This window comes from Alligator sinensis, unplaced genomic scaffold (genome assembly GCF_000455745.1).
Source record: "Alligator sinensis unplaced genomic scaffold, ASM45574v1 scaffold193_1, whole genome shotgun sequence".
In the NCBI taxonomy this organism is placed as follows: Eukaryota; Metazoa; Chordata; order Crocodylia; family Alligatoridae; genus Alligator; species Alligator sinensis.
The window spans coordinates 559,851-567,005 of record NW_005842199.1 but is presented as its reverse complement, the minus strand read 5'-3'; positions in this window follow the sequence as shown (position 1 = coordinate 567,005).

Below are 7,155 nucleotides of genomic sequence, written 5' to 3'. Positions count from 1 at the left end.
AAAGAGGAGGCAAAGGGGGGCAGACCCCTATCTTACAATATATAAACAAAAAAGGATATAAGAGAAATTATAAAGTAGCCAACAGGCAGGAGAACTACAATTAAAAACCTGATAGAGGAGGAACAAAATTGTTCAGGAGGGTTGTTATCACTTGTGAGATGTGGACATTAGCTAGTATCAGGTAGATTATAATGGGCCAGGAAAACATTGTCTATGTTAAGTCCCTGATACTTGGTGTCAAACAGACTAATGAATTCCTGTTCTCATACTCATCTTTTAATGCCATTTGGTATATTTACCTTAAGCACAAGAACCGTGAGGTCAGATAGTGAGTTTCTTTTTTTTTTTTTTTTTTTTTTTTATTCCTGCAATTTATTAGGTGCAATTAGTTAAAGCTTATTGGCGCACATGTAGACACAACTTGGCACTAACTTTAGTGCTGGGTTTGCCCAGCCACTAGGGGTCCTGACTGAGACCAGCCCTGGGGCTCCTAGCTGGCCATCTCTCCTCCCCCAGGGCTGGGTTGCTCTCTGGCAGCCCTTAGCTAGCAGGTTATAAAAGCCAGCAGCCACTTTGTTCCCTGGGGCACACTGCACAGGAGCCTGTTCACTCCCCAGGAGCCCAGCAGGCCCTGTGTGCCCCTTGGACAGGCCACAGGCTGTCTCTGCCTGCCCTGTCCCTCTCCAGAGCTGCTGCTTGGCCACAGGTGAATGTTGCAAAGGGCTGCTAATTGCTGCACCCCTTGCCTATCCTGAGATCCCCCAGGACTGCTGCCTGTCTCTGTCAGCAGGGCCAGCACCTGCTCCCTGCTGGTGCTCACCCCCAGGTGTTTGCTCTGCAAGTCCTGTGGTGAAGGGCCTCTGCTACATGGCTCCCAGTCCCTGACTGTGCCAGGAGTTGCTGGCAGCTGTCTAGGGCTGGTTACGCAGGGACAGCCGTGTAGGGGCCCAGAAAGCTGGCACAGGATGACCATGTCATTGTCCTCCTCCCCATCGAGCCCTGGCCTCGCCCATGTGTGCATGCCCATGCCAACCACCAGGGCCCCCAACTGGACCCAGGAGGAGGTGCATGACCTCACGGTGCTCTGGGGCCATGCTGATGTTCAGTGGCAGTTCGCACAGGGTGGGCACTCAAATGCCCACCTTTACAAGACCTGGTCAGGCAGGATGCGGAAGTGAGGGCACTCTCAATCAGCGCGGCAGTGCTGTGTAAAGGTCAAGGTCTTTTAAGCACAGTGGATGGCTATGACTGACTTCAATCATCAGTCTGGTTATGGACTTTTGGGCAGGCCCTTTATGAGGGAGCTGATTCGCATTTTGGTGCCGTAGGAGACAGGTCACATGCCTGTGAGTGCCAGCTGCAGCGGTGCCTGGCCATGCACCTGCCCTGCCCTGATGTCACTGGAGAAGAGGAACTCGGACCTTCAGTGCCCTGCCACATCCTCCTCCCTGGCTGCTGCATTCACTGGCAGCTCAGAGAGCCCTGCCCAGTGGCTGCCTTGCCCTCAGTGCAGCCCCAGACTCTGGCATGCGGAGCAGCCAGCCACACCACCACCAGCAGTGCCAGCTCCTCCCCAGGGGGGCCGCTGGCCAGGCGCTGGCCTTCTGTACAATGCAGGCTGCGGACAGCAGGTGCAGTCAGATGTCATCACCGATGGAGAGGACTGCGCCAAGCCGCCAGCCTTGCTAGCCCCAGAATTTGGTATACTGGGGAAACATCCTTGTCCCATGGTTTGGAGGAAGTGCTATTTGTTGAAAGTGAAGTTGTTGTGGGTGAGAATGAAATGGATGATTTGCATGTATTGTAGTTGCAAATCTGAGTGTAGTCCATTTTCCTGCAGGTATTTCAAGCAGGCATCTGTGCCTTCATGGTATATGATATTGGTGTACAGGGTGGTGACATCCACAGTTGCACATATGACTGTCTTAGGATCTTGTTGCAGAAGCCTTTGGGCCTTGTAGCAAGCTTTTTTCTCTTTGCATGACAAATGGCTTTAGAATGGTTTCTATGAATTCTTCAGAGAGGGTAACAAAATAGGTAAGCCAGAGTTGCCTTCGTTGTGAATCCTAGGGAACATATAAAAGAGCCCTGGGGCAGGAGAGTAGGGGATTAGTGGAAGTAGTTTTTCCTGATGCTATTGTGGAAATGATTTGATGTTTTCTAGTTCCAGAGTAAATATCTGACTGTAGAGTTTCTCCTTACTATATTTATTTGAATTTAAGATGAGTCTTTTCTACCCCCTCTCCCCCAATCATTAGATTCTGTATATGGAAAATTTATATTTTAAAAAATAATTCTCCAGGTATGGAATCCAATTTAATTTATTGGAAGATTGTCTATCTTACATGTGTCTCCTTCCCACTGCTACAACAGGGAAAGCAATGGCTGGGAGGGTAAGGCAGCCTCCTTTTCCCCCTTCACCCCCATACCTATTTTCCTACAGTCTCTGCCTCCTTCCCCCTCCCTCATAGCCCTTGAGCAGTGTCTGAAGTAATTCTCTCCCCAGAGCAGAGCATGTGGAAGTGCAGCACGTGCTGGGCCATGCAACAGCAGTGGCATTGCTGACTGCCCAGACAAGGGATGGAGTTTCACGTGCTCCATGTCCAGGAGGGAATCCAGCCTGACCTGGATCTGAGCTGTGTCTGACAGCAAAGGGGCAGCAGCTGCAGAGGGGTGGTGTAGGAGGCTGCTGTGGGTCTGACTCTGACCCTGACCTGGACTTGTGGCCACAGTCAGAGCTGCAGCAACTGCATGTACCCCTCCCTCTCTACTTTGTACATTAATTTAAGATGAGAGGCTTCCCCCTTTCCCCCCCCCCATGCTGAGTAGAGGGAAAAAAGGAGAAGTTACTATTGTCATTACCACATTTATCAAGTAGCAAAGTTATTGTTCAAGTACTTTACCATCCCATTGTTTCCAAAAGCACTAAAATCAGAGCTACGTGAAGCAGTCATAAATGTGACAAGGGAGCCAGTGGCAAAAGCAATTTTGGGACCCCTCAGGCAGGTGAGGTCATTAAAACGGCCCCTAGAAAATATGCCCACTGGCTCCTGCCACTGCTCAAGAACCATTGGGAAGGATTATGCTAAAAAAATTATGGAAAAAATGCTTTTCTTAGAAATGAGAAATGAATGTTCTGATGTTCATTTTACTTTGGCTCTAGCTTACAGTTTCATAAACTGTATTTATTGAGTTTCCTGTTTGTGGATGATGCGGCCTTGGTTTTATGTGTGGTTTGTTTTGGTGGTTTTGTTGGTTGTTGTTTTATTTATTTATTTATTTATTTATTTATTTTATTTATTTTTTTAAAGAGAAAACCCCCCAAACTGCTTGAGGGCTTTCAGCTGGCATTCAGCCCAAAACACCTGCACATAACACCTTCCCCCCCTCTCCCCCACACCAATCTTCTCCACCACCACCACACAACCATATTCTCAAATTAAGCATATGGTTTCCCTAACCCTACTCAATCTACTTTTTTTCCCTTTCCATCCACTGTCAAGCCTTTTCTTATTCTTCCAATCCCTGTAATCATTGAAATGTGAAATGGAGTAATTTTAATCCTGATTTTAAGTGCAAATCCTCATGAATCCTGGAGTAATTTTGTATGCCTCTGTAATCTAGTACTCTTAGCATGGGTCTTCCTCAAACTGGGTTTTCTGACCATATTACTATATTATACTACATTAGATCTTGATTGGTGATATTACTGTACTAAATGATGAACCTAGGAACTAGATGTCAGCTAGTTTACTCCAGTGCAGCAGATAATTTTTCCTCCTTTCAATTACTTTGCTAGGAGGTGGCAAAGACTAGAAGAATTTTGTGGCTGTATTTTATGATAATTCTAAAATCCTTTATTCAGTTCATTTCAAGCTTTGTAAAAGCTTTTGTAGGAACTGTCTTAATCTGATCTAACATAATTGTGAAGAAAAGGTGAGGTTTTGTTCATGTGGTATTTAGAGGGGTTTCTTAAATTTTCACTTTTAATTGAAACTCAGTTTGTTCTTGTTTTCTATGTTATAGAAGCTTAATGTTCATAGAGGCTCCAACTGTGATCGGCACCCCAGTATGTTGAGCATTACTACATGCATAGTAAAAGAAAGTGTTGGCTTGGAAAAGATAATGATCTAAATAACAGTAAAGAAAGTATTATTATGTATGTCTTAAAGGTGGAAAACTGAGATGCCTCCAATGTAGCACAGGGTTCCTGTAGTACAGGAATTGAACTCAAAGTGCTACCCCACTACTTTTAACCACTATATCATTCTTTACCTTAGTTAAGGCAGTCACACTATTGAAGGCTGACCACACTCTGTATCTACTAACTTCTCCAACAGGTAGGATAACTGATTACATATTTCTGTAACTGTACTCCTTTATGGGCCATATCTAGGAAATCAATGGCTAAACTTCTGCTGACTCAATTTGGAGCAGAAGCACACCCAAAGTTTATAATAGAGTTTGTGTGATAGTAATTACATCTATTTATTTTGTGGCACAATGTATCAGACTTGTTTCTGTCTTTGTCCTAAGAGCTATGGTACGTCTGTAAAATCAATGAAACTGATGCCTCCTAAAAAAGATTTGTTGATATTTGGACTGCACATAATTACATCCACTAATTATTACTACTACCATGTGACATCATTACATTACAGTATTTGAAGTCCTATCTCATTCATTTAGTTATAAATAACTGTATCTTACAATAATAATGACTAAAAATTACACCAAGAAGAACAGTTATTGACTGAAAGAAATAAACTGTAGACTACTTTTATTGTGTTCCCTTTTCCCTGACTTCCTATATGCATTGCATTGTCACTTATTCACATACTTTCTTATACTGGATGTCAGAGCGCTTAAAGTAACAAATGATACAGGTTTCACCATGGGACTTATGCAATGGCTACTGTGCTGTAAATAACCTTCCATTGCAAACAGACCCTCGGTTTAGCATTTCTGAAGGGTAGTACCTTAAGAACTTACCAATGTGTAATACTATGTTCCTCTGCTGACAGTTGCTGCACCAGTAATCCAGATGAATTAAATAATTAGCTCTCTGTATATAAACATTGAGCCGGGGGATTTTTTTTCTTATAAACCTTCTAATCTTGGTAATGAGGATAGTGTGTCCATTTACTTGTCTGAATAGTGACTTAGTTATTTTCTCAGTTGACTTTGTTCTAACCCCTTTTCAGCAAAGGGACTGGTTGTGACTTAAATTACTGTGGAGTAACTTCTCTCTAATCATTAACATTTTAGAAATGGGGTGGGGAAGGGACTGAACATACAGATAAAAGACCAAAAACCATTTCTGCTGTGTCTGGTATCCATCCCTACTGGTAACATGAAGCAGCAGAGGAATCATCTGGGGCTCCTTCATCCAGGAGCCCTTTCTATGACTGTAAATCCTGGAATATTTTACACTAGCCTAGAACCAACTCTAAAGTTAACCTGCCTGCAGTGGCCAGCAACAGGTAACTCACCAGTCAAGAATAGCAAGAATGCTGTGGTGTTTCAAGCACAAGTAGGAGGCTGATGCAAAAGATAGCATAGGAGCTGGTTTTGTGCCATTTGTGTTCTTCCCCCTGTGCTGAGGGAATCCCCTCAGCACCTTAAATCCCCTTTGCACTTTAAATTTCCACCTGTTCCACAGAGAGAAGTGGGGTTCGCTTTGCCTTGCATGTGTTGTTGTTAATGGAATTGTGTGTTTACATAACTGAATTTGGCTAGAGGGGGCTTAGGTAAAAAATTTAAGTTTTAAGTGTAATGTCTACTGTGGAAAATAACCTTAGAAAGGCTTTGAATGTCCACATGGACCACAAAAATCAGTGGGCTTTATTCTCTGCTCACTGTCTTCAAACCAGTTCCTCTTGGTTTACATAAGGAAAATTAGCCCAATCTCTTTGGTATTTTCCTGCCAAATGGCAGATATGCCACCAGACCTAAAGCATTTGTCTAAATTCTCGGGAACTGAGAAAACAGTCAATGATGTAGGAGAAGGAAAGTTTTACGTGCAGACCCAGTAGTCTCTACTGCTTAGGTTAATTAGATTTTATATCTGTTCTTAGGCAGACAAGGTTCCTTGGGTGAATTTGATATCTTTTATTAGACCAACCCGAATAGTTGGAGAATAGTTACTAAGCAAGCTTTCGGGTTCAAAAACCCTTCGTCAGGCTAAGGAGGTTTCAGCAGTTGGTGTGTGCTCTTCCTGGATGGAATCTCTGTTCTTATAAACTTTTGTTACATTTCCACACTTTCCTAGTTTGCAGATTTGGCTTTAATTGCTGTGCAGTGTCCCTGAGCTTATTTACTATCAAAGATGCTTCTCTGCTGTAGTTAAAAACCTGTAAAGTCTTCAAACTTTGCTGATATTTTCTTTCTAATACTGGGTGGGTTCCTCTCACAGCTGTAAAGTGAGAGATTCTACCTTGATCTTTTATTGAAATAATTATTTTCCCCTAACTTTTTCCAATGTTAGGTAACTGTGTCAAGATGCTGAGGTGTATTATTTTTAAAATGCTTTCATTGGAGGAACTTATTTTATTACTAATTATCAGATTAATCAAAATTGGATCATATCCCATTGTGCATTTAATTAATGTCTGCCAGTGCCCCAGGTGACTGCTTGAAGACGGGAGAATGGCAGACTTGCATGGGGAAGGCAGTGGAAGCCAGTTAAATGTTCAACTTCTTGATCTATTTAACATACATCACAGACTATGCTTACCACCTGACCCCCTGACTGCCTCTGAACAGTCATCTGCCAAATGACTAAGCAAGGCAAGATAACAAATTAACTAGCAAGCCAACACTCTTATGCTAGTTTGGCATCAGTTTAAACCTGGTCTTTTCAGGAACAGATAGTAAAATGTCTAAAGATCCTTAATAATACTTCAGGAAAATATTTTGCCTACCACTAAATTATCACACCAAAATTTATTATTGGAGAATATTAAAGAAATATTCACATTGGTTTGGAAAAGCTAATGATGATAGCAGCTTTTTAGCATAGTAATTCATAAAAATACTAACTGAGGTCAGGCCCCTTTGTGGTAAGCACTTTACAAACAGTAATAAAATAAAATTAATACCCAAGCCAAATAGTCCACCAAAGACAACATGGTTAAAGTTGATCAGTTGTTTTGG